Source organism: Anser brachyrhynchus (assembly GCF_964034855.1).
Source record: "Anser brachyrhynchus genome assembly, chromosome: 1".
NCBI classification, from domain to species: Eukaryota; Metazoa; Chordata; class Aves; order Anseriformes; family Anatidae; genus Anser; species Anser brachyrhynchus.
In genome coordinates this window covers 44,316,248-44,342,895 of record NC_137694.1, presented here as the reverse complement: position 1 = coordinate 44,342,895, position 26,648 = coordinate 44,316,248, and the positions used below count along the sequence as shown (strand labels likewise).

The window sequence follows — 26,648 nt, the reverse complement described above, 5'->3', positions numbered from 1 at the left end:
AAAATTGAAGAGGCATTTTTTGGGAAGCCTGGAAGTCACTTCTTGATGTAATTATTTGGGGTCACTGTCATTGGAAGGAATGTTAACTAACAATTATTGTAAAATGTTTGCATAGGTTAAACTGAAGACTCTAAAAATACTAGTGTTCTAATATTAGAGTGTTCTCTTTGCTATTGTTGGTTTTTTTTTTTTTTGGTTGCAATCCCCCACTGTTCTGCTACTGTGTTTTTTGTCTCTGTAGCGACATCAGTTGATGCAAATGGGGGCATAGCACTACTGTGAGCCCACCCCTAAAAGGGTGCAAAATTAAGAAGGTGGAGTATACCAGTGGTGTGGGTTTCTTTTGGTTTGTGTGGGTTTGGTTTTTTTTGGCTTCACAGTATTTTGAAGGAACTTAATTATCCTGGTTGTGGTTTAAACAGTCATCTTTTTGAGGTGGCAAAGCTGTTCAAAATTCTGGACGCTGAACTGTTAACCATGTATCTTTTAGTATAAATGTGCATTCACAAGTGCTTTTATGTGAATTTTTAAAAGGTGTTATTTGTAAATAGGAACCAGATCAGAATATATTTATCTGATCTGCCCCCTCAGATAAACCTCAGAAGATATTAGGCTTGTTAAAATAGCAAATTTTAACAAAATCACAGTATTGCTAACTTCATAACATACTGTGCTGTAGTTATGCATGTAGTAACATGAAAGGAATGTGTTGAGCAGATGTGCTGGTTCTGCACTAGTGTATTTGCATTGTTGCCATTTTATAGCCCGAAAAATTTGGGACAGAGTGGGAGACAGGAAAGTGGAGATAGTAAAAGAAAATGACTGGATTTGGGAAGTCTCTAAGCTAAACAAAGTAAAGACTTGGAGATGCATGAACAGGCCAAGCAATACATGGAAAGAGTGATCTCCTGTAAAGGTAAATGGCAGCTGAAGATAGGGATATACAAGTGGCAGTAGACAGGAGGTGGGTCCAGATGGAAAAATGAGATTAATCAAAGTGAAACTAAAAAGGTAGAGGGGCAAAGTAGGTAGGCAGACTATTTGAGCTTAAAATGAGGAACTGATAGAGACTACAAATACTAGAGCTGTTCTGAAATGGCCTTTGAATTAAGGCCAAGAGAAAAGGTATAAACATGCTAGGAAAGGGCTAGCTACAGCTGGTTGATATTGAGGAGAGGGAAAGTTAATGATAATAGAGAAAGGTATTGATAATGACAGTGTAAAACACTGCATGCCAAAAACTTGGGCCAAGTTTTTGCCTTGTATCTAATATCCTTTGAAATGTGTAGTAACCGTTTTCTTTAGTGGAATCTTAGGATTTGATACGGGATGCAGTTTTGCTTGCTTGCATGCATGTCCAGACTAACAAAAATGTAATAAAATGGTGTGTGTATGTGCATGCAAACGCATGTATAACAAAGTACATAAATAGGTATGTGGTGGATTTCTCCGAGTAAATTACACTAGCAATCACAGTTAACTGTTTTAGAGGTTGAACATAAAAGGCAAATTCTGTTAAGATCTGTCTTCCTTTTATTGCGGTGTGACAGAAGCAATTCAGGGCCCTTCCCTCATTTTCTGTACAGAGCGTAAGTGTGAGGATGGTAGAGGGGAAGAACGGCATTGTGGGACATGAAGAATCTAGAAAACTGGTTATCTGAGAGGAAAATCCTGACTTAATATGGCAAATGATAACAAAGGCGAGATTGCTAGGATTCTTTCTTCACTTTTATTAGTCACGTAGGTGACAATGGTACCATGGTTTGTAGTGAAATAGAAAAGACGGGATATTACGGTGATTGCCTTTGTTCTTTAGATAGAAGTGGGGTGGTTGAGTGTCTTGCAGGTGATTAAGGTACATAATCTAGAAGTTACAACAGAAAAGTCCATGACAGACATTTCTAAACAGAAGCTACTGACAGGTCTTTGTAACTTGCACCCAGGATGTCTATTAAATAAATAAAAAAATGGATGAAAATATTTTTCATCTGAGGTGTGTTGTCCCACCCCGAGACCTCTTAAAATACAAAATAAATTCCTGAAGACCTGGAAGACTGCTTGCTTAAAAAAGCTCAAGAAGGATGACCTATATAATGAATTCAGGAAATGAAGAGAAAAAAAAATGCCAAAAAAAGTTTAATGGAAATATTTTTTTTATTTAGAAAAATACTAAATATGGAAGTAAAATTATATCTAGAATAATACTACATTTGTTTTAGAACACAGTTGTTTGGCATAAACACTCGCTATGTGTAATGCAGTTATGCCTTGGTACAGCCTTCTTAGGGAGAACAAAAAAGCACCTGTACCATGTAAATTGAATACCTTTTTAAAAGCTTGAAGGGGTGGGGGACTGACAACAGTGTTACTGAAGGAAGCATGTTCCAAGTCAAGCTTCTTTATGAAGGGTACTGTAAAGAAGTTCTGTTAATTTGTATATGGTAAAAAAGAATGGAATCACCTGGATTGCTTGTTCAGTGGGACCTGTTCAGTCTACTGTTGCACAGCAAAATCTGAAATTGTACTTTAGTGGATAGTTTCTAAACGTACATACATGCTTAAGAAGAAGCTGGACTCTGGGATTAAGTAGGGATCATAGAGCCAAAAAGTTGTACCAAAGCCCCAAGGGTAGAGTTAATGTAAAGGGACTGAAATTCTGTTGAATATAGAGCAAGATTAAGGAAGTCACTTACTTTACTTCATTAAACTCCTCTTGTTGTACTGATGATATGAAATCTGTATCACTACAGGTTATGGTCTTGTCCATAGATTTTAACAATGTCAAAAAATTAGGAAGGGTCCTGGGAAAAAGCACAAAAGTGACTCTGGCTGAAGAACGTAGAATCGCGGAATAATTTAGGTTGCAAGGGACCTCTGAAGGTCGTCTACTCTGGTATCTTCAAAGGAGGGTTGCTTCAAATTCAGATGAGGTTACTCCAGGGTTCCTCAGTGTAAGGCCTGAAAGTCTGAAAGGGTGGAGGTTCCACAGCCTCTCCAGATAAGCTGTTTCAGTGTTTGATCACCCTTAGAGTACGAATTGTTCTCTACATCTATCTGGAATTTCCATTGTAGCAAGCTGTATCTGTTGTTCCTTGTCAGTATGTTGTGCATCTCTGGAAAGAGTCTTTTTGTCCTCTCTATAAATGCCAATTAGGTCGTTTAAGAGAGCAATTAGTTCTCACTTTGCAACCTATTCCTGTTGCTACACAAATTCAGCTCACTAGTTTAACCTCATCTGCCACATTCTCCATTCTTAACCATCTTGGTGGTCCTCCAGTGGACTGTCTCCAGTTCATCAGTATCTCTGTTGCATAAGGGGTGGCAAAAGTGGATGTGCCATAATTCAGATGTAGTTTCACAGGTGCCAAACAGAGTGGCATAATAACTTCCTTTGACTTGTAGAATGTTTCTGCTTATGCAGTCTAATCTTCTGTCTGTAAGACAGAATGAGTCTGTTTTAGCTTATTAAAGAGATAATCAGGATAAAGCACTAATTCAAGGCAGTAATTCCAGTGTATAAGTTGTTTCAGAAAGCAAAAATACCTACTTAAATAGGATCTCCAGTCTAGAGACAAAAGAGAAGTAATGGGAGACTGGAAGGAGACCAACTAATGTTTAAAAGCAGTGATTTTTTTTCTTTAATTATATTGTAAGTGAATAAAGAAGCAGTAAGTCTTCATGTTTTGTCTTCCTCCAGAAAGACATCCAATCTTCGTTTGGAGACAGGCTTTACTTGAAAGGATGGCTAACCTGTGACAATTAGATGTTGTATGGCTTTGGAGCAGCTAATGTATGACTTAACAACTGTGGCAACTCTGCAGCTGGGTTACATGGGATAGCGTTGGCATGAAGTCTTCCATATAATCTAAATTTTTGATTATTTGATAAAGTTCTCTGGTTGGAACCATTACGATTGGTATCACTAGTTTGACCCAGACCTGGCTACGTATTTAGCCAAACCTTGCCCTCTAATGTGGTGCCTTTCACTTACTACTGTGGTGAAACCTCACAAAAGTTGTCAAAATCATCAGCCCAAGAATAATTTCTGAACTGTTTCGTGCTATGGCTCTTAGCCAAATAAGATACTTGCATGAAAAGGTCAAGAAAATTGTCCAAGTGTACATTAGTCATGTGCCATTTCGGTTTCAGGAAATGGATGGCTAAGGGCATTCAATGGTCAAGGCTTAATCTCCATGCAGCAAAACTTGTAACTATTGGATGAAATCACAAAAGGTCAACAGAAGCAAAATTCTTAATATTCAGTCATCGTAGCGGCATATAGTCAGTTACCTTTTAAAATTTTAATTTCTCTTTCGTTGTGGGCCTTTTTCGTAACTTATGGTCAGATCTGCCCTAAAATTTCACTTTAAGTGATGTTTTTCGTCTGCATTTGAGTGTTTGTTTTTAAATCAAAAACAATAATAAAGCTGTGAATAGTGTGACTTTTATACTGCCTTGGTTTAGAGCTTAAATGGCGTTTTCATCTTGTCTATGATCAGTCACAAGCATAGCTATCAGTTGCAGTATAGACCTACACTGTATGTGGGAGTGAAGCTGGAGGGACAGGATGACGCCCTGTCCAGCTACTCTGAGTAGATCTTAACCCTGCTTAGGAAAGATCAGCTAATCTATGCTGCAGACAATGCATGTATTACATTTACTGAAGATAGTTACGCTCATGCAGTTTTTCAACTTTCATTCAGTTAGAGCATCAGCATCTTCCAATCCGTGCAGTTATTTCTTTCTTTTTATGGGGCCAGGAAGGAGAAATTTTGAAGCTCTGCCATGCCTTCTGGATTTGTTATCACACAATGTGATGGAAAGAGTTCCAAACATGCTGTAGCCAAAGATTTCCTATTACTGTCTTAATCCATCTATTACAAGGTTGACAGCAGCATGGAGAATTAAACTAATGTCTCATAAGCTAATTGCAAAGGAAGAAAGTTGTAGTATTACAGCAGCTTTCTTTTGTTGGATAGGATAAGTCAAATATCATATGCACCAGTACAATAGCTGCATGTGTATTCCAGGAAACCTTGCTGATGGTAATATGGCAAATTTGGTTGATAATTCATTCTCCAGCCTAGGAGTGAGCTCAATAATGGAGTAGGCATTACAAAACCACATCTAAGGCTGTTCATTTGTCACAGAAAATCCAGCTATCATAGGAATTGTCAGAGTTAAAAGGTTAAAACTTAACTCTAGTGCCACTTAAAGCAGATGATGCAGGCTCTCTGTTGGTTTGGACATGCCATGATTATTTCTAATTTAGTAAGGGAGAAGAGCTTCCTCTGGGGTAAGGCTTTGCTTCCACCTTCTAAAGAAAAATGATTGTCTCTAACACAGCTAGTGTTCATTTAGCAAGGTGTTAGAAAAACAGCCTGCAGAATAAAGAAAGTGCTTTAATGTGTACAAACCTGATAAAATACTGGCTGATACTTGAGCAGTCAAAAGCTAAGATTATTTCTCTCTCAGTAGGTACAGTGCTGTTTGCTTATATGCAGAGTCGGAGAGGTTTTTGATCTTTAAGCACAATGATTTATTTATTTTTAAATCTTAGGTCTGCTAATGAACACAGTGTGTATCTGTGACATTAATCCATGTTTGCTGTTGACTTTCCCTAGAGGGAGATAGAAGAACTTCAGTGATCACTACTCTAGTTATGGTAAAATGGAAGACAAACTTTTCTTCCTAAATAGCTGTAGTAGTTAATTATTCTGTTCAAAGGCAGCGTATGTAGTAATTTGACAATTGTTGGTAGGATTTTATTTCTACTGACTGAAGGCCTTCTGCGATAGTACTGTAGCCCCTGCATCACTCGGGGAAGGCCACAATACTGTTAGCAGCAGCCTTCTTGAGAATTTTTCACCTTGAGAACAAGATGGAAATTCTCAGGATTTGTTGACTATTTAAAATAAAAAACACGTTAATACCTGTGTTTAGACTTGAAGCTTCAGTTGGTTCTGAATAACAAAGTCAGCTTACAATTGTTTGAGTTTTGAGAAGAAACCATTTGGCCATCCCCTGCATGTGTCGTGATGGTAAAGAAGGCTGGTCTAGAAAAAATGTCTGCACAAGCACTGAGGTCAGAGTATTGTGAAGCTGAGTCAATACTATGAACATGAACCCACAACACTAGGATGTTAAGATGTGGAGCAGTACTTTGAAACTTTTGCATAACGACAAGGTGCACCAAAAAAAAAAAAAAGACATAATCCTAAATTTACAAGAACTCTAACACAAAAGACCATATATATACATACACAAAATGACAGCATCTGCTTCCCTGACCTCTTTTACACCATGCTGTGCCATATGACTAGTTAAACAATTATATGCAAATACGTTGTGGTCTTGATATAATGTAAAGAGATTTCACTAAAATTCTGCAACTGGGTATCAGTTGTGGTTAGTGAGAAGGTTCCTGTGGACACCAAACTAAGATGCTTTCTAAGCTTATAGTTTGCTTGTAGAATTGCGTCTTGATTTGCAGTGCAGTTTAGAGATTTTTTTTTAATATAAAGCAATTTCAAGTTGATGGTTACTTATAGCTGGATTTCTGTTCCCCTCTTGCATTTGTGAATAGATTGTCATGTTATGACAAATAATGATAATGTTATGTATTTTGTAAAAGGTGAAAAGGAGAAGCTTGTTTTCTGCTATCTATCAAGCAGATGTTTTATTTTGTGAATCATCTTCATTATCGTGCATAAAATCACTTCTTTAGGAGATCAATCACCAGGTAAAAAGTGTTAGGTAATTAGAGTTAGAAGTACGGTGTTGTAGATGAGTGGTTTCTCAACATGAAGTGATTTCTGGTGTTTTTTTCTTCTGTTTGGAAAGGTAGGGGATATTAACAACTTCAAAAACTTTTAATACAAAGTCATTTTCTAAGCTCTTGATGGCTATCATTGTGGACGTTAAATTGAAAACATATGTAGTGGTGATGTTTCCCATCTACATAATCTGAGCTTTTCATGCGAGATTCAGTCCCAATTTTGCAAGAGGACTATAATGAACATGGACTTCTTATTTGAGTTAAAATTGAGAAATGGTATTGATTTGTTTTAGAGCTCTTCTTTACCCATCCTTTTTAGAGGTTTAAGAAACCATCCTTTATATACAATATGAAATATTAATTTGCTACTGTTATTGAGCTAGTACAGCCCATGTTAATGATGTCCTTTTGTTGAAGGCTGAGGATAATTTTGAATTGGACTTTGTTTTTGATGTGTAAAAATGTGAATAAAACGATGTTTCGGGGGTTTGGTTCCTTCAAAATATACTGCAAAATACTGGCTTTTATTAGTCCCTGAGAGGCTTTTCCCTACAGTACTTGAGTTGTTTGTTGGTAGCTTGAAGAAAGAAATGAAGTATTTACTGTGTGCTTCACACTCTTCTGGAACTGAGCAGCAATGACTGTCTGTCTGAGTATAATTCATTGTTTAGTTTAGTTTCCAAGGATGGGGTTGGCTTAACAGGCAGTCTTACAGAGCCATTTTAGGTGCTTTTGGATGTGACTTCTGGATCTGAACTATGATTCTAGAAGGGCCCTGGTATCTTCTAGGTCACGTTATATCTGCCAGCTTCATACAGAGTCTAGAGCGTCAAAAATGGCACTAGTTGCCTATTTTGATTAGTTGCTTACTGAGTCTTATTTTGTGTGATCGTAAGTTCCTTTTTGAACCTCTACATTTACCGCAGTTTGCTCTAGTCTCCGTATGCTGTTGTCCTTAAAGGTGGAAGGTTCAAGCATTTCAGAACTCTTCAAGAGAAACATGGCTTTATACTTTGCTTAAACTGTGTTAAGATAATGGAAGACAAGTTCTGTCTTCCTCTATGAAGATACGCCACTATGGTCTGTGCTCACGTAAATTTGGATGATTTGATAGAACAAATGGATTTTAGAAGCACTGTGTAAAATTTTTGGTGATTGGTATCTTTCTAGAAACTGTTTTCTAGGAAAAGCATTCTAATCCCTAGGAAAAAGGCTAAAACTGATCTCTTGGATTTGATTATTTGTGGTTTTGTGTTTTTTTTTATTATTATTTTTCAATATCCTTGTGGAAAAAAGATTGCACAGTGGCATTTGGAACAAACTCTTAGCTTGTCAAACCTTCTTTCTTTGAAGCAATGAATTTATTAATAACAATTTTCACTCTTCAAAAGGATTTCAGTTTGTGTAACATTCTAAAATTATGAGGAAGCCCCATATTTGGTTTTATATATCCTGCACAGTGTTAAAATGGCTCTGAGATCCAGAATTAAGCCCAAGATATTAAGAATCAACAGTAAGCTTCAAAGAACATACCAGATCATAGGCAATCATCATTTTACTGTCATCTAACCTTTCCTTTCCCCTCAAATAATACCACGTAATCTTACAAGAAAAGGATTTTGGATGGTTTTTGTTCCAGAATTGCATGATACGTGTTTCAGATATATTAGAAACATTTTTCTCATTCATGTTTATTTGCAAAGCAGTGGCTTGTTTTGATGTGAGGTGTGGATTTTAAGACTATGAAGTAAATTCCGTAACAGTTTTGAACTCGATGTGTGTTATTTTCTTGGAGAGCATAAACTACATAAAAGCTGTCTTCTCAATATAAATGTTTCGTTTGCTTTTGTATTTACTTACATAGTATTATATCTGTCAGTTGTACTGTACCTTCTGACTAGCTGGAGGGATTTTGTTTTGTTTTCCCCTAAGAAAACGCAAGAGGTAACGCTCAGTTCACTTTATCTGTCACAATCCCTGACTATTTTGCAGTCATTTACAGAAAAAAAAAAAAAAAGATCATCCCTGTATCTCACTTTGTAATCAAGAAAAAACAAGGCTGGTGATACAGTAATTTGACAAGGCTAAATTGTTGGTAACTTACTGAAGTTGAAATGGAAAGTAAATAATCTCCAGCACCAGTCTGGGACTTTATTTAGCCTCTTGTGACAAAGGTGAGACAAACCATGAAGGAAGATGTGTCATTGTGCATGCACACAAACAGACGCTGTGAGTAGGAAAAGAAGATTAGAGCAGTCCCAAGGTTTGCTTTGGTTTGTGGGGAGCAGCTATCTGATGTGTTGTGTCCACCTCCCAGCCCATTCATCCCACCTCTGCCATTTGGCCAAAGCCACGTGTATTCATACAGATAACATCCTGCTGGAAAATAGGCAGACCTTGCCATGAAACTTCAGTTGTCCAGCATACCATAGGGAATTTGTTGCTACTACATTTTTGTCCTGAAGTCTTTTGTTTTGTTCACTCCTTTTTTGCGTTCAGTGCATTTCTGCTTTTACAGATGAGTGTGTCTTTGCTAATGAAGCTCTGCTTTTGGCGTGTGGAAACTCTGGAATCTCAAGGCCTTTGGCCTTCACCATACCTGGAGCTGGTTTAAATTGTCATGTATCCTCTCAGACTGACAGATGTTCTCTGCTCAGAGCTGAATCCAATATACATATACCCTGTCTCCTTCATCTCACCTTCAATCCACTGCCTGGATGACCAGAAAGATTACGTGCTTGGCAGCATTATGAGTCTTTGTGAGAAATTAAAGCCCTTCGAGTGGAACCTCAGATGTCTCCATCTGAAGAAGTCTCCAACAGGGAAGCTGAAAAAGCCACAGCTTGAAAACCAGGCAGCAGTTTCCAGTATGCGATGAACCACAGATTCTGCAAGAATCTGATCATGTTGACTTTTTTGTGAGGCTGCCTCTGTGCCTAATTTGGTTATTGAATCTCTCTGGGAATTGAAAATTAGAAGAGAAGGAAACCTGAAGAACAAAATACTCTGTTCCAAAACACACTCTTGTGCTATGTGTGTGGTTAAGGATTCCATTCTTGATAAGAGAAACCATTGCTTCCTCTAGCGCCTCTGTGCAGCATTCTAACTATCCACGTGGCTTTGAGGTAGAGAAGTGGATCACGCCTGCGTAGTCTCTTGATAGTGTTTTAAGACACTGTGTGAGTCAGCGCAGGCAGGCAGCTGGAATAACCACAGACCCACAGCTAAAATGCAGAGTAGATTTATTCTTGTTACCTCGCCAACCGGGGGATCCCCAAAGCAGCACCTGGCAGAGGCACACGAGCAGGGACACAGGCACTGCTAAGCTCTGTCCCTGCTGGAAGATCACTGGCCTGCTGTTTACACTTGTTTATCAAAGGTTGTGCAGGCGCAGTCTTTAGCGCCATGCTGTGATTCTCACTGTGCTTCTGTGATCTTCTCTGTACCAAGTCTGGGAGCTCAAGTGTGTCTGATAGAGTGCCTCCGAGTCTAGCAAACACCTATGTTATCTATACACAGATGCACTACTTGCCAAACACACAGAGCATAAACAGCAGTAGGTAAAATTTATGTGCTTGTCTACATTACTGCTCCCCAGACTTTACACGTTCCCAGCTGCAAGGTCACTTGAGTGTATTTACAATCCTCCTTGCCAGTCTTCTATTCTGATCCCATCCTCCTGGCCAGTCTTCCACTTTAACCCATTCCTCCCAACAGACATGTTTCAGATCTTCAAGGTTACATTCCAGGATATCTGGATGGCCAGATTAAGGACGCGCAGTACTCCCTAGCAAGTGGTGTGGAAATGAGAGACAGCTTCAGATGCTAAGAAACTGGTTTGATTCCCATATGAGAGAGGATCCACTTTGGCCTGTCTTACCCTGTTTCATAATTGTCAGTGGCACCTTCCTCAGCGAAAATCAGATGGTCAGTCATGTGTTACGAAGACATACGCATTTCTTTGGGAAGCCTACAGACAGCTCCTTACCTCGGAATAATTCTGATATATATATGGATATTTTTCCTGCTATTGTCCAGGTACCACCCACATTTTCTATACAATGCCAGAGGCAAGGCCTGCTTCTCCTACCCCCAGAGAATGAAGGAGAATAGGTTTTGCACGTCAGAAGCAGTATGTTTCTTGAAAAAGAACCAGCAAGCTGCTCTGTGCGCGGCATGCTGCTGTGATAGAACTCATCCCTCGTGATTTCTGTTTTTCTCAACTCACGTGCTAATCCAAAGCAAGTTGACTTACCCACATTGTTTTCAAAGCAAGCAAACAAACTATAACTGCTGTGTTACTTCCCTGCTTGTGGAAGATCAGTTCTTTTCTACATGGTGATGAATTGCTTTTTGTATATTTAACCAATCTATTTCCTCTGCTCTAGTTGTGATGGCTTAGTAAGATGTAAACAGAGTCTTTGCCCTAATAGCTTAACAGTTTGCATCCAAATCTTTAGATGCCTTTCTGTGTGTGTTGTATGTGGCTGTTTGAGGGGAGAGGGAGTCAAGACAGCATTGATGTAGTTTGTACTGTTTTCACCGAGGAAGACCGCTGAGGAATTCTTGTAAGATTTCCTCTTTGTTGGTCACAGTACTTCATCTTATTTAGTTTTTTCTTAATTTTTCTACAACCGTTAGTCCTGAAGTTCTGAAGTATCTGTACATAAATCTGGTACGATATGAGTCTTGATGTTTATTCGTGTGGAGCCAAGTCCTTTTGGAAGTTTTCTTAGCTGTTGGTTTCCATTACAAAAAAAAAATAATAACAAAGATTGCTACATCTGTCCAAGAACTCTTTAGCTGAATGATGAACTGTGCCAAAGCTCGCAGAGGTAAATTGGTTAAGAATGATCAGAATTTCTCTGTTCAGTGAAAGCTGAATCCGTCCCAAGAAGTATGTCTCATTAAATGTTTTTCCGGGCAGCCCCTTGGAAATGGGTTAAAATATTAAATGCATAAAGAAAATGCCATAGTGGGTTGAAAATAAAACTTGTTTCAGCACCTGCTCACATCAAGTTCTAAAAGTGGAGTCTGCTGGTGCAGTAAGGTGATCATGGACTTCAGACAAAAATTTGCAAGCATTCAGAAGAGTTCTGATGGTAGTTGAAACTCCTTGCAGTGCATATTCTCACCAATTCTGGCTTCTTTTTTTTTTTTTTTTTTTGACTTCCCAGCAGTACTAAAAGAAGACCGAAGTCAAAGATAAAGCTGGGATGGCTTAGTTCGGAACAGCTGGTATATTTACTGTTGTTCAGCTTAAACACAGCTTTTTTTACTTGCTTGACAGTTTTCTGCTCTTTTTTTTCTGATTTATAGAGTGTCATTTTAATTTTGCTAATTTTGCTTTATCATTAAATACCTCAGTCTTGAACAGTTCAGACATCTTTGTGGCAGTAAAATTGCCCTGATGAGCCAAAAACTTGTGCTTCTTACCCATTTACTGTTGAGCCCTGGGAAAAGGGGATGCACAGCTGTGCTGTGTGAGTACAGGGAGGCAGAAACTGAGTTGAGAGGTCTGAATATGCATGTACACATATGTAGCATACACATACAGGGATCCTTCACTTTCAGTGTTAATGATCCTGTGTATATGTGTAGCAATTGTAAAATGATTTTTAATGGATTGGGGGTAAAGGCCATATTTAAAAAGGATATGGAAAAATGAAAAAGTCATTGTTTCACAAAACATAATGGTTTTGCTTAGTTTTACTTTTGGTTGGGGAGAGGGATGGATTCAAACAATATTTTCTACTGTTTGGGACACCATTTTTTCTTCTGTTAACTTTACAGAAAGCTATGTCCATGTAATGTAACAATGAGATCTGTAATGTAAAGATGTTGTGGTGTAACATGAGGTGGTTCTTTCTTACAACGTCGTTTAGTCTGGCTGACTAAACACCCTTCTATATTTTCAAATCTAACTTTTGTTGAAATGCTTCCTGCCCCAGGTCTGTCTTCCTTTTTGTTTCCTCAGCATACTCAAATACAGTGCAGAACACAAAAAGCCACTGGAAGAGCAACACACTAAATTTTGTATTTTCTTAAATTTGGACATGTAGATTATGCTTTTTTCTTTTTCCCTTGGAGAAGTCTCAAGTCCTCTAAAGAGTTCATACTGGAGCAGGATTTTCAGCCTTTTTAAAGAAGATTATACAAGAAACGCTGGCAGCCCCCTTTGTTAGAAAATCCTCTTCCACTTTAAAAGAAGCAACTCTTGATAGGAATGGAAAGATGGAAGAATTTGAACTGACTGAAACAGTTGCTCAGCTCTTCTCCTGAAGCCACTATGGCAGTGAGGCACTGCCAACAGAATTATGAGTAAGAGGATCTAATAAGAAAGAGCTCATTGCTCATTCTTCCTCGTCAACCTCATCATCTTTGTGTAGTTTCAAAGTGAACTAGAGCTGTGTCATGCTAGCAATGCCAGTCCAGTTGAGAAGGAAATCTTGTGGCTTGTTGGATTTCATGGTTTAGAGCTTGGTTGAATACACTCAGACTGTGACAGGACCTCCAGGAAACCAAGCAAAAGCATCTAGGAAGCCCCTTGTGAAGTATCAATATTTCAAACATGCATAAAAACTCAAGTTAAAAACCTGCTTGAAAGAATAAATCCAAAATACTGCTATCCAGGGTTTTCTAACTCAAATTTTGATCTACATGATAAGGGGAATCAGGAACGATTAAATCTGGATTTTGTGTGTGTAACAGTAATAAGAAAAAAGCACCTCTAGCAAAAAGGATACACACTGGAGTGTCCCCATCTTGAACTGCTTTGAGATGGAGAATGAGAAAATCCATCAAGGTTCTGGTTGAAACGCGCTGAACAAAAGAAAACTGCTTCCTCTGATTTTTGTCATTATCATGTAAGGATTTTGCTGAAATGTGCTAAGCAGAATCTGTTTCTCTTGATTAGCATTTTGGAGATTGCAGGTTAACATCTTTGTGGCATTCTTTTCCATGGCTTCCTTTTTGAAGTCTTTTTTGTTGGAATCAAAATGTTGCAGCTTGAAAGTAGAGCTTTTGTATCCATTTTCTCATAAATAGGGAAGTCTTAACATTGTCTTGCTACATTGAGTCTTGTGTACTCACAGAAGATTGCAGAAATTTGCCTTATTTTAAGTTGGAAAATAAAATTTGTAGGAGTATTTGTCTTCTCAAAACAAATACTTAACTGTTCCTTCAAACATTGGTAGGTTCTTATGCAGACAGTCTTCACAGGGGCTGCACACAACTTTAAAGAAGCTAGTAATAACTAGCAAAGAAGATTCAGATTGGAAGGGTTCTTAGGAAGTTGTCCAGCTGAATCACTTTTTCAAGCCTTTCTTTAGCATTCTATTGTTTAGAGAAATTCTTCCCCAAGAAGGTCCAGTGGTGTGATGACAAATGAGTATGATCCAGCTAATGCTCACCTTTTAGGTACATAAATAAGATAGGATAGTTTTATAATTACAGATGCAAATTTGGAAAGAGATTGATACACATACAAAACCCTTGGGAGAGCCTGTTAGCTACTGCTTGCAAAATTATCGGGAAGCAGCTCAATTACCTTATGGGCATGGCAGAAAGAAGAGAAAGAAACTGAAAACTGACATCTGCAGTCATTCTAAGCGAAATTTACTCTGTGCTTTGGGATAATGTGAATCTGCCGTTTGCTTACAGGGAGCAAACAAGCATTGTGGCTCACTGGATCAGCAGGTAAAAGTCAGCCTGTGGAGGAGCTATATTTAGAGTACTCCTTCAGATGTTAAAACTGAGTAGAAACTTTCTGGAGGTTTTGCGCTACAGCTAGGTTTAAGTCTTTAGAATATGAGAGGGCTTTCCTTTTAGGTTTTTGTACCAGTTGTTTGTAGAGGCATTCTTGAGCATCATTAATACTGTCTGCTTCTGGCAGTTTGGTTTTTGGGTGATATTTGAGAAGCTTCCTTGAAGAAAGCTTTCTTTCAACTTGAGTGACCATGTATGGATGCATTTTTCTCCATATAATTTTCTATGGTGCTTAGAAAGACGAGCAGTCTAAAACAAATTAGATATATAAATACAAATATGTGTAATATATCTTATATAAATTCTTCACATACTTCTCATGTGTGTACTTCATCATGGCTGTGATGATGGTGCTTCTGGTTTGTTGCTTCATCAGCAGCTGCCTTTCTCCCTCCCACAGTGGTAATATTAAGGATGGTTTTTGTAGAGCTATTTTGAGCCCCTTAGACAGCAGCTTGGAGAAGTCATTTAGAGACCAAGTATTAGCCACTACTGAAAGTGTTGGTGGTACCGCTAGAGCCATCTTTTTTTTAGGTTCAGACTCCAAACCATTTTTTATGGGCCTTTCTGGCAAAACCAGTGCTGAATATTAAAACTACACCTGCAGCTCCTTTTTTTTGGGGCGTATTATATACCACTGTGAATGTTAGCTTGATGTCTTATGCAGACTATCAGTACTTCATGAATTTTTAAAAATTAAGACAATGTTACAGAATTGCAGTAGCAAGCAAAACAATGGAAGAAATGTTTTGCTTTTGTTTACTTCCATCCTTTTCCCTTATGAATGCAACACTGGCAGTGAAGGTGGCTTTAGACAGATTTTTTTTCTGAGTACAAGAGGCATGAGTTCTACGAGGACCCTATCTCTAGATATCTTTCTCTAGTCCACCAAGCTAGTATGTATGATCTTACCAGTCATTCCTGCTAAAGATTCTGGGGCATGTGTTCATTTGCCTGCAAGCCACTGTTCTTTGCTATCTCCAACTGGGGAAGTACTGATAACTGTTTTTGCCTTTTAAGGCAGATTCCAGAATGTATGAAGATCTAGAATATTTTTGTGGAAGAGGAAGCAGCATAGAATACTTGACAGTTATATGCCTTCATGCAGATTCACTATTTATGTTACCCCAAAATTGCTCAAGCCTGAAAGTCTGCTTTGTTTGTGGACTGCAATATCAACTGATACATACACACACACACACATATATATACATATTTTACATATACATACACCTATATATATGTTTTGTGTATATATATATATATATATATTTGATGTATGTGAGACCATATTCCTTTGCAATATTAACACTAAGCCTGTACTTCACAGAAAACATTTCAGATTCCTTGTACTGGTGTTGTACTACAGGTACAGGTGTTGACGTTTGGTTATCCCACAACACAGAAGATAAATGCAAAGTACTTAGCAACTAGCGCTCATTAACTTTGCAATCATCACTCTTTATGATTAATTCAAGTGGCATCACCCTTGTTAAGTGACCAACTTTCTTTGAGTAATTTTAATGCTCTTTACGGCTTACTGGTCACAGAAATCCAGTTTTCAAGGAAACCTATACCAGTAAGAGTTTACTAGTAAAGTAACTATCTGAAGTGAAGCTTTTAACTAAAGAGATATTACAAAAAGTATACTTCTGATTTCTTGGACTAATTCAATAACTGGATGAAGTAATATGCCAGGTTTCAGAAGTCCTCTGCAGACATACCTACATGCAGAGATTTCTATAGTAGCTTATATCTAGACCAGAGACGGTGTTAGAATATGTCAGTTATGAGCAGCCTGTCAGACCCTCTCATCAAATGAGTGAAAAAATTATGCATGTAACGTACTATCCATTATTTGCCCTTATCAAGGTGTTTGGGAAGGATACTTTGAGCTGGACTTCCATTATCTTTTAAAATGATGATTTTTTTTTTTCCCCTTTAAAATGCTTAGAAGTGTACTGGGAGATAAGGCCATCAAGTTTATCTGCTAGGTAATTCTACCTAAAAGAATCAATGTTGTCACTGAGACAAAAGAAAGCTTATAATAGAGCAGGTCATGCAGTTTCAGCACACACAAACTCAGGTCATTCTTGATTTCTTGCTCGCTGATACAGTCTGGCAGCGTATACCCCTGAAGGTTCTATTGTAAATCAGAAAACCCTCAGCTGGATTGACTTATACGAATAAAAATGGAAGATTTTTCTCTGCAGTTTTCTCTTTGGCAATCTGATACTGCTCTGATATCTTCCAGGCCTTTCATTTCTGGTAGTGATATAAAACTTTCTAGTTGTCTTCTTTGCAAGATGAGAAAGTGCAATAGCTGGATTACCTTTAAATAAAAATATTTTTACTCTGCATCCTTGAGACATCTGTGCAATATTAGTCAGGTTTGTTGTCTCCCCTTTCAAACTTATTAACCTAAGCACTTGCTTTTTGTCCCTGATTAAGGCTATTATTTGAAGAGCTATTGCCTGAAGTGCATGCCTCATTTCATTTATTTAGTATTTCATAAAAGTATAGCCGTTCATCATTTTCTTCCCAAGAGCCTATCCCTAGTTATTACAAGTTCATCCTCTCGTCTCTTTCTTCCTCAGTACTTATCCAACCCAAAGGGACATGATACAGCATATAGTTCATGTAACAGAGCTCATGTTACAAGTCAATTGGGAATACTTCTTAATGCTTACATGCTACTTAGTTTTAGGAGAAAGCTTAAACGGGGTTCATATAGAGACCCATTCTGATGAACTATTGAAGATGGTGCTACCCGGTAGTGGTGGTGTTGATTCTGCTGGAGCTCTAGAAACCTCATTGCTGCCTCTCTTGAAGACTGGAACTGTATTCAGGTATTGCCAAGTAACGACACAGGGTACAGGCTACTCTGCTATAGGCATTGTTTTGTTGTAAGCCCCTCCGCGTTAGGTGGTGATCTGTGTGGGCAGTCTGTCACAGTAACAGTTGTGTCATTATCTGCAGGTGTACATACTCTGCATGGATTTTTGCCGTTTCCTTTCTTCCCTGCCTCTATGGAATCTACTGCTGGATGACTGAGCATTGGTCACATGCTCACTCACAGCTGCTTAGGTCAGTCCCTGTTTGGTAAGATAGAAGAACACGTGTAGGCTCATGTATAGCAGCATTCCTTGAACCTTCTCAATCTCATGCGCTGGATGTATGTCTTCCAAGAGTAGAATAAATCTAGATAGTAAGATAGTAACTAGATAATAAGCTATCATCTGGTTTGCATTTATTACTGCCTTTATTCTGCAAGTCTATTCTTTCTGTTCTTGCTATGTTACATGGAGAAGCTAGAAATGGGAAAGGGCAAGAGAGTCACTGAAATTTTGAGTGGGATTTCTGTAGCACCATCTGTTTCTTGCCATATGCAAATACCTCAATATGTTTCATCTGTCGAAAAAAAAACGGAACAATATAGAAGGAGGTTTCTCCCTTTTTTTTTTTTAGTGTTTTGCTGCCTCTGATTTTTTGATGGCCTTAGTGTGTAAAGGGAAAAAATACTTGTAGGAGAAGAACATCAAAACAGAGCTGGATAGGCAAATTCCTATATGTAAAGAAAGAGCATTCACTACTCCCTGAAAATTCTACTTGATTGTACTTCGTAAAAACAGCTGTGAAAAGCCTGCTTTTTCATTTGATGCCTGATGGTATGCAGTCGGTGTGTTATAGGTCTTTGGAAAAAGGAAGAGGAATGAGATTAGGTTGTTTAAAGAGCGTTAGGTTCCAGTGAGTGTTCCAAAATGGCAAACGTCAAAACTGAGATGGAACTGAGAAGCGTTGGTTAGCAGTTGTGGTGGTCTCTTGGCTGCACATGAATACAGTGAGCAAATACAGCAGCAGCACTTCTAGAAAGCAAGTCTGGCTGGGGAAGGGCCTATATAAAAGCTAGTTTTACTCATAACGATTAAATAATTATTTCTTCCCCATCCAGAAGGTGGTGAACCTTCAAGCTGTCAGGGATGGGAAACAAACTGGCAACAAATCTGATTTTGTAAATTTATGTGTTCCTAATGTTAAATTAGGACTGGATGACTTGTCTTCAGGATTTCGAGGCAGGATTACATTGGATTAGTTGTTGGATTAGGCTACAGTAGCAGACCAGGGGGAAAAAACATTTTATGTCCAAGAATAACTTGCTTTCAATATTTTTTTCATTGCATCATCCCTAATATATTGTGACTTTTACAGTGCTCCCTGCTGTACACCCGTTGCACTGTGTTGTGCGTTCTTAGAGAAGCTCTGCAAACCCTACTGGCAGCAGCCTCGTTTCTTCTTCCCCTCAGTTAAAGATTTCCTTCTGCAAAAGTGTATTTTGAATTCCCATTTCTTCTTGATGCAACTTTTGAACTGTTTTTAACATTCTTCTGAAATGAAAATTTTCAGATTGTAAAAGAAAGATGAGGAAATGAAATATGACTGAAACATATGTGAAAGCATGGCACAAATTTGTTGAAGTCTTAACTGTTCTTTATTTTAATCACATTTTGTAGGTGTGAGGATCTGAATCAAAGAATGTGCTTTGCTGCACTTTTTCAAATTCCTCCTTATTTCATTTGAATTCTTTGAATTGAAACAAACAAAAATGGGTTATGTTTCTTGACAGGCATTCTAAAACTTCTGAGAGTTGTTCAGTGTCTCCTAGTTTGGACTACTTAAAATTACCTTCTCATTCTAGAATTGGATCTTTTAAGCCTGCTGTGTACGTAGGCCTTAAAACAAAGAACTTCTCAGTAGTGTTTGTTTGGCATCCTATTGGTCTAGATTATGTAGGATGTTCCTGAAGCATAAGCTGTCTCTTCCTTACTTCTGCTTCACCCTTAGACTTGAAAGCTGCTATATTTATCTATTTGCATTTAAAGTATGTCAGGCAACTTGAAGAATTTTCTAAGATCCTCTTAAATCTAGCATTCCTTGCAGTGTCTTCAAGTATATTTATCTTTATTTTTATTTTACCTGCAGCATTCACTGAATGAACCGTTTATCTCACCATGTCAGAATGGTAAATAGTCAAATAAGATGATGCAAAGTGAAGCTTTCATCTTATTTGTTGATTAAAGAAGTGAAAGCCAGACGTTTAGAATTCATATCTCAGATCTGATAGAAGTCTGTGTGTCTTATATGAGCTAAAAGTTATATTTCAGAAGCAGTGTCTTCAGTTGTATGATTTTTTTGCATATCTGACTAGAGATACCAAACTTCATTTTCCCCAAGGGAATGTGGCTAAAGATAAGTTTGCTTTTTTGTCTGTCTTATTTTCTACCGTGTGCATGTTTTTCAGCTTCCATAATCACTTTTAAAATGCTATGCAAATATAACTTTTTCCAGAAGTTCAGTATTTAATTACAATCGGAAAAGATAGACAATTGATCACACTTTCTACAACCATGTATAAATACAAAATACATAAAGTTTATGAACATGTATGCACACACTTCTTAGAAAGTATTCTTACATATATGTATAAAAGTGTATAGCATATTTGGAGGACTACCTCTCTTGGTTTTACATCTCAGCTCATTGGTGGATAATTGCTTGAAAAGTGCCACCTCAACTCTGCAATTACTAATTTCTTGCTGAAGATGTCATGCTCCTTCAGAAGACAGGTGCATCTGATCATCTTTAAACTGCCCTTCTAGAGGGCAGTTTTCAGTATCTGGCAGCTAATGCTAATATTTTGGTAATAAAAACAGTTTTAATGCTCTTTCAAATTTTTCACAAATCTTTGGCCAAAATCAGTTGGTGGGTAAACTTGAAAAAGTTATAGAAACCTTGGAGTTAGTACCTACAAGTCTTATGAGAATTGCTCATTAGGTAGAAGGAAGTTACACAGAACTAGAAGAATCTCTTATTTTGATGTCTTTGTTACTTCCTTGTTACTTTTTTCATGTGAAAATGTATAGAAATGACTGATTTTGTGTGTACGCATGGCTTGTCTGCTTACTGTTTTTTCTTACTCCCAGACACTTTTTAAAACTAGCCTGCAATTATATCAACAAAAATAAAGCTTTTTTGGTTTTGCCTTTTTGTTGTGGCTGGTACCAGAGAATACAAGTGCATCTTACGTTGCATCTTACAGTCACCATGGTCATCTTCATACTGCTACTCCTTGGGACTGCTTTGTACTGACCTCTCCTAGAGAAGACACTGCCCAACACTGAAAATTAAATGTGTTCATTGGTGGTACCTGCACAGATTACTTTGATTGTATTTCAGTTGTGCTAAATATAAATGTAGTTTGAAGGAAAAAAGACTTTGTTCAGTTATCCAGGTATATCATCGAAAAAATGGAGATTGGTTCTTCAGGTCCTTTCTACTACAGGATTCACACCCTGAGAAATACGTTTGGAAGGGTACTGATGATCACATTCTTGATCTTTTGTATTTATGCATGTAGTGTAGTTTGGAGGGGGTTGGTTTTCCTTTCCATAGCAGATTATCAGCTTGATCTTTTTGAAAGAGTTGCTAATATAAGGGATGTGATTTGTTCATGTCACCGTCATGCAGAATAACTATGAAACTTTGATCACTGTATGGTAGCCTAGGATCTAGGCTCAAAAAAGCCTGAACCGTACGATTTCCACTCCTACCTCCTGCAAATATTGAAATATTCTAGAAAGATTTTGTTCATTGCTGGGCTTCTGTTATATGCAGTTACAACCTCACAAATGGTTACAAATCAACAAACAGCCCAGGGCTGTTGCCAAATGCACCTCTTGCTAGTGCACTTTGGTTAGCTTGCTTGCTTTTCTGTGTGTTTTCAAAGCTGTTGGAAGTTTATAAACCCTAGAAGTAATTTTAATCCCAGAATCAAGATATGACATGACGATTAGCTACACAGGAAGATAAATTTATTATTTGTATTTACTGTGAAGTTGTATTGTACTGCATAATTAAAAACTAAAATGATTGCTTGTAAGCTTTTTGTAATGCTTAGTGAAGAGCCTTAGATGCGCAAAAACTCCCAATTGTTTGGTATATTCCAAACAGAACTAGTGTTTGGATTTTTTTTTTTCTTTATCTTTTCCAAATATGACTTCTCAAATTATTATTTTCTTTTATCTTCAGGAAAGAATAGAGCCAGAAACATCAGTTATCTGGCTTCATAGCAAAAACGATTGGGGGAACGCTTTTAATGCTGTCAACCTTCCGTAAAGATTAGAAACTTTATCTCAAGTTTTGGGATAAAGTGACTCCTTAAGTGAGTTGCTTCTCCCTGTTGGTCCTTGTCACAAATGACTCTTTCTTTGATTATCAAATGCAGACAATGCGATTCTTGCAAATCATGTTTATGTAACATATAATTAATTTTTGGCTGAGCCTTTTCAAGCTTCATAGTTACATTTTCTTAAGTATACTCTGGAACACTAGACGTGGATTTCTTTTAGCAGTCTGACCTTTTTTGTTGATGCAGTGCTCAACTTTGTGGTGATAACACTTAGTGTTTATTTGGGATAACTGAATATTAAGTAGAACCATCCAAACCAACTGTGGGCTATAAATATATCCTTCTTTAATTCATTTTCCTGGTATGTTTAAAATAGATACCAAATCACTAAATTAATGGATGATCCAAGCAGATGTGTGAGTAGAGAATTTGCACAGAAAATTTCTATGGTTTGTGCACATGTAACTCTGTTTTCATGTGACCAGGAAGACTTGAGAATGTTACAGAATAAAGCTTGTCACCCCATTGAAAGCACCAAAGTAATGTTTAGCAAAAACATATTTGATGACCACCAGGTCAGTTGGCAAAGAGCTTAGCATGCGTGTATATTTATACGGACTAACAAAAATAATCTTTTTTTAAGTAGAGAGTAAAGTATTTGTACATGCTGCAGGACATTCACTGAAATCGTTTTAAATGGATGGACTGATTTCATAATACTGAGTATAATCAACATTTGATATCTGTATCTGAGCACATAGATCTGGAAATATTTTAAGGTAAATTTCACATTAGGAGCTTGATGTTACATATAGGGCAGAGGCAAACTTTCCCTTTTTAATAATCTGTCTGAAAGCTGCTGTGTGTTTCAGGGTTCTTCCATCACTGTAAAATTTGGTACAGTCTAAAACCAGAAGTCAAATTAGATCTTTAATCTGCTTATTTACAACAGTTTATTTTTGAAGCATTCAAGAAATAACTACATATTACATATGAAATGAGTATTATTGCACATATTGCTTTTATATCAGAGGAGTAGTTGTAAGCATTTAAAAACAAAGAAGATGACATCTACTTGAATGTACCAAATATATTTCTACATGGGAACAGCCTCCTTGCCATATCCCCAAAATCCCGAATAACCAGATGGAGCTGACTTCATATAGGACATGTCAGTCTCTAGAAGATCTCCTGTCCATTACAGTAATCCTCAACTCGTACACCAACGCCCAAAAAACACAAGGCTGTTCGGTTGCATGTTCAGTGTGGCAGCCCTGGTTTTCCTCTGATTTTGTTTGCCAGCTCAAGGAGCCAAGTTCAACAAAGCACTGATCTTACTAACCAAGCAACTGATCTAGCTCGGTGCTATACTTGTACAGGTAATGTAAGTTGCATGTGAAGGGTGGTATGCAGCAAGGTCAGCTTGAGGCAGTTCTCTCTTCCCCTTCCTGCCCACTTTTTGTGCTGGCTTAAGAGTTAAGAGCAGCTGTATGGTTAATAGCATCAGACAACTGATCTGGGCTAAGGCTTTTTTTGCTTGCTGTGTTGCTCTGAATTCATTGGGCTAAACTTGGATCAAAAAGGTTAGCTCTAACGTGCCTGAACTCTGAGTTCACATGCAACCGCGCAAATGCTTGCATCATATTTTTACTTAATTTCATTCTTCGTACACAAACACAATTGCATAGTGTCATGCAATATCAACAAAGCTTATACAGAGTGGATGCAATTTTGTTCAGTCAAAAACATTGATAAGAAGAATAAAAAGTGCATACAATTGTGCCACTTACAGCCAGTGTTATTTCAAAATTCTTATGTACTTGCATTGAACTTCAACTGTCTCAAGAAGATAGTACTGTGAGGACAGATTCTTTTATACAGTAAGGATTAAAAATAAAATGCTTTTTGGTCTTGAAAGAACTCTGGAAGATTGTCTATAGTGAGATTGTGAAGCTACTGACTGTGCAGCCAGCGAGTGTGGCGAGACAAGGGGCGGCATGGTTGAGGGCTCTAGAAAGGGAGGATACAGCTAGAATCAGTACCATTCCAGGGTAGTTCTTATTATTAAAAACCCTTTCAAAAGCAGTTGTGTTGTTCTTGACCTTTGTTTCCTTGACTGGAACTACATAAAGAAACCATCCTGTGTTTGTCCACTCTCTGCTTCCTGTTCCTTGGTCAGTTTAGCAAAGAATTAATTTAAGTCTGGCGATCTGTTTGTCTCTGCAGAGCTTGTTCTGAGTTAAGTTGAAGAATCATCTATTTTATGAGTGCTTACATATTTGATTATAAAACATTTAAAGTGTAGTTTCGGTGATATCTTGAGTAGTTTTTCTTTTAAGCCCTTACAGTTGCAGACATGTGACAAATCTTTGCCTAGCAGCAAATACCGAAAAATAGTTGTCTACCCATTGACCCAAGAAAATGTAATCTGTTGCTGTACACTTCTAGTAGGGTAAATAAATCTCATTCTATTGTATGCTTGGTATAATAAGAAATTGACTGCTATAGAAACTTATTAAAGAGGGAGACTGCTTATTATTGTAAAAACATGCACTACCTGTTTACCTAGGACTCTTAGCCTATTAATACACTGGGTTACCAGCACTGAAAACACGTTTGTTTTCTTTAATCTAGTAATGAATAGAATATTAGGTTCATAAGTTTATTTTTTCAGTTGCTGTGTCTCCCCAGCTCCCCAACATTAGCTTCTCTTGGAAAACATTTAGCTTGTTGATTAATGAAAAAAATGTCTTGTGGGTAGAGAGGAATGATTGCTGAGTTAAGAGTATTAGCAGAGGCCAGCTAACATGCATGGAGTGAGCTGCCTTTCCTTACAGAAGGATGCTTGTAACAAACAGTTTTAGGACTATATATGGTTAGTAGAGGTTCTATAAATTGTAGCTTTTGCAAACAAAAAAAAATTTCCTCCCCCACCTTTTTTTCTGATGTTACTTTGAAGATTTCTTTTCGTCTTGTGACTTTTCATTAATTTCGTGATTCTGTTTTGTTGAGTCATTCAAAAGCTATCAGCTGTTGTCAGCGGTCACTGTGACTATCTGTGTTAGCCACCTTTCTTTATTCTCTCCTCATTTAATTGCTGTGACCCTGTAGAGAATACAGATATATTTATGCACTGGACTTGCTCAGATGGTGCTTTTCAGGCTGCAGAAGACCTGGACGAGCACCTCATGCATGCATTGGGTGCTGTTCTAATTCGTTGTGCTCTGTTGGCTTTGATCTGCCTGCAGCCAGTTTCATGAAATAGAAATCTGCGCGCAGATGTGGTGGGTAGGAAAGTTTGGAAACCTCTTCTGGTTTCTGCTGCAGTCAGAAGAGTCTACGCCTACGGCTCAGTTGTACTAAAAGTTGAGCTTGTGTTTTGTAGGTTGAAAATTGTAATACATAGATCATGGATGAATTTACTTGTAACAGGATGTCTATTTAGATAAGTATTTTTAAGTTGTGTGCTTTGCTTAGCCAGTTTTGTATCTGATTTTTCTCATCAAGATGACTTAACCACTTAGTTTCATTCCTTGGTTTGGCTTGCTCGCCCTTCCACATCTAGTATTGTCTGTAGTCTGCAAGCACAAATTCTGCCGGTTTATCTGTCGCGACGTCAGGTGTACTGAGAAATAAAACAGGAAGAAGCCCAAAGCAGTGCATAATGCCAGGTCTCAGTATGTGTGCTTAGTGAAGATTCAGGTACATCTGCTGCAGTGAGTGGATGCCTCCGCTTCCATTCACATCACTGAGGTGACTTGGCATATATACCAGACTGAGTGATACTTGCTTAAAAATGAAGGAACGAAGCTGTAATAGTTTAATTGGGAAACATTGACCCCACCGCGCTTCTAGAACAACCTTTTCTATCCAAAACCCGAAGACCAGCTACGTCACCCTGAGCCAGCGCGAGGACTGTGCCTTCCCCTCCCGTGCCTCCGTCCCCTCGCCGGTCCGAGCGTCGCCGCTACCCCCAGGGCACGAGGAGCCCGCGCCGTGCGCCCACGCGCGCGCAGCGCCACAAGCGCAGCGGCGCCGTCACGCCCGTTCCGGGTGCGGCGCCAGCTCTGTTTCTGGCCGGTTGCCGGGCAGACTCGCGCAGACGAATCCCGGCGGCGGCTCCGCCTCGCGGCTGCGGCTCTTCCGCAGCCAATCCGCAGCCAGTATGCAAATTGCCCGCCGCCATCTGCCGGCCGGCCGCGGCGGGGCTCCCTGCTGCGCGCTGCGGGCCCAAGGGAGGGCCTGGGAGGGCCCCGTGGGGTGGCTGCGGCCTCCCGAGCCCCGCCCTGGAGACCGGGCCTCAGTGAGTGGAATCCGTGAGACAGCCGCTTCCTGCGCCTGCCGGGGGCCTCCTGCCCGCAGTCAGAGACGACGACGTTGGGAGTTCAGCAGTGATTGTCCTGTGTTTTCTATGCACAACAAGCATTTAGTAACATAAAATCAGCATCACCTGCGTGTCTCTAGTTTTCTTTCAGTTTCTGTTTCTTCTCGCGTTTTCTAAATGACCTTAGGGGCCCGTGGTTAAGTGACATCATACTTCAGAGGTGTGAGCTGTCTGATGCCAAGCTGCAAGTGTTTGAGAGCTGGCTGCATAATGATAGTTGCATATGTAATGAACTAATTTAGAAAAGGCACTATGTAATGAGTAAACTTATTAGAATCGTGTCATTTCATCTAGCAAGGCTTCTAAAGAGGTCTGCCTTAAAAGGATGCAATTCTGCATATATTAATACCTTCTTTCAGCCTTAGTCTATCAAATTATCACTTGAAATTTCAACTACGGAAGAACAAAGTTCTGTATTTTGTAATGCATAGAAAAAACTAACCGTGAATGGAACATTTTGCATTACTTTTCTAAATGATTTTTTCCAGAGTTTTTTTTTTAATTATTATTTGCAAGTATATGAATAATTAACC

General features: G+C 38.4%; 1 protein-coding gene and 1 long non-coding RNA gene across 9 annotated transcripts in view; one reads left to right on the top strand and one right to left on the bottom strand.

The window, feature by feature from the left end:
- Window positions 1-26,648, top strand: part of ATF7IP (activating transcription factor 7 interacting protein) — a 109,077-nt gene that overhangs the window by 17,952 nt on the left and 64,477 nt on the right. The window lies entirely within an intron of this gene.
- LOC308200558 lies at window positions 159-24,755 on the bottom strand. Its single transcript, XR_013955685.1, has 2 exons — window positions 24,666-24,755; window positions 159-23,741 (listed from the first exon to the last, which is right to left on the bottom strand). It is a non-coding gene; the product is annotated as an uncharacterized lncRNA (long non-coding RNA).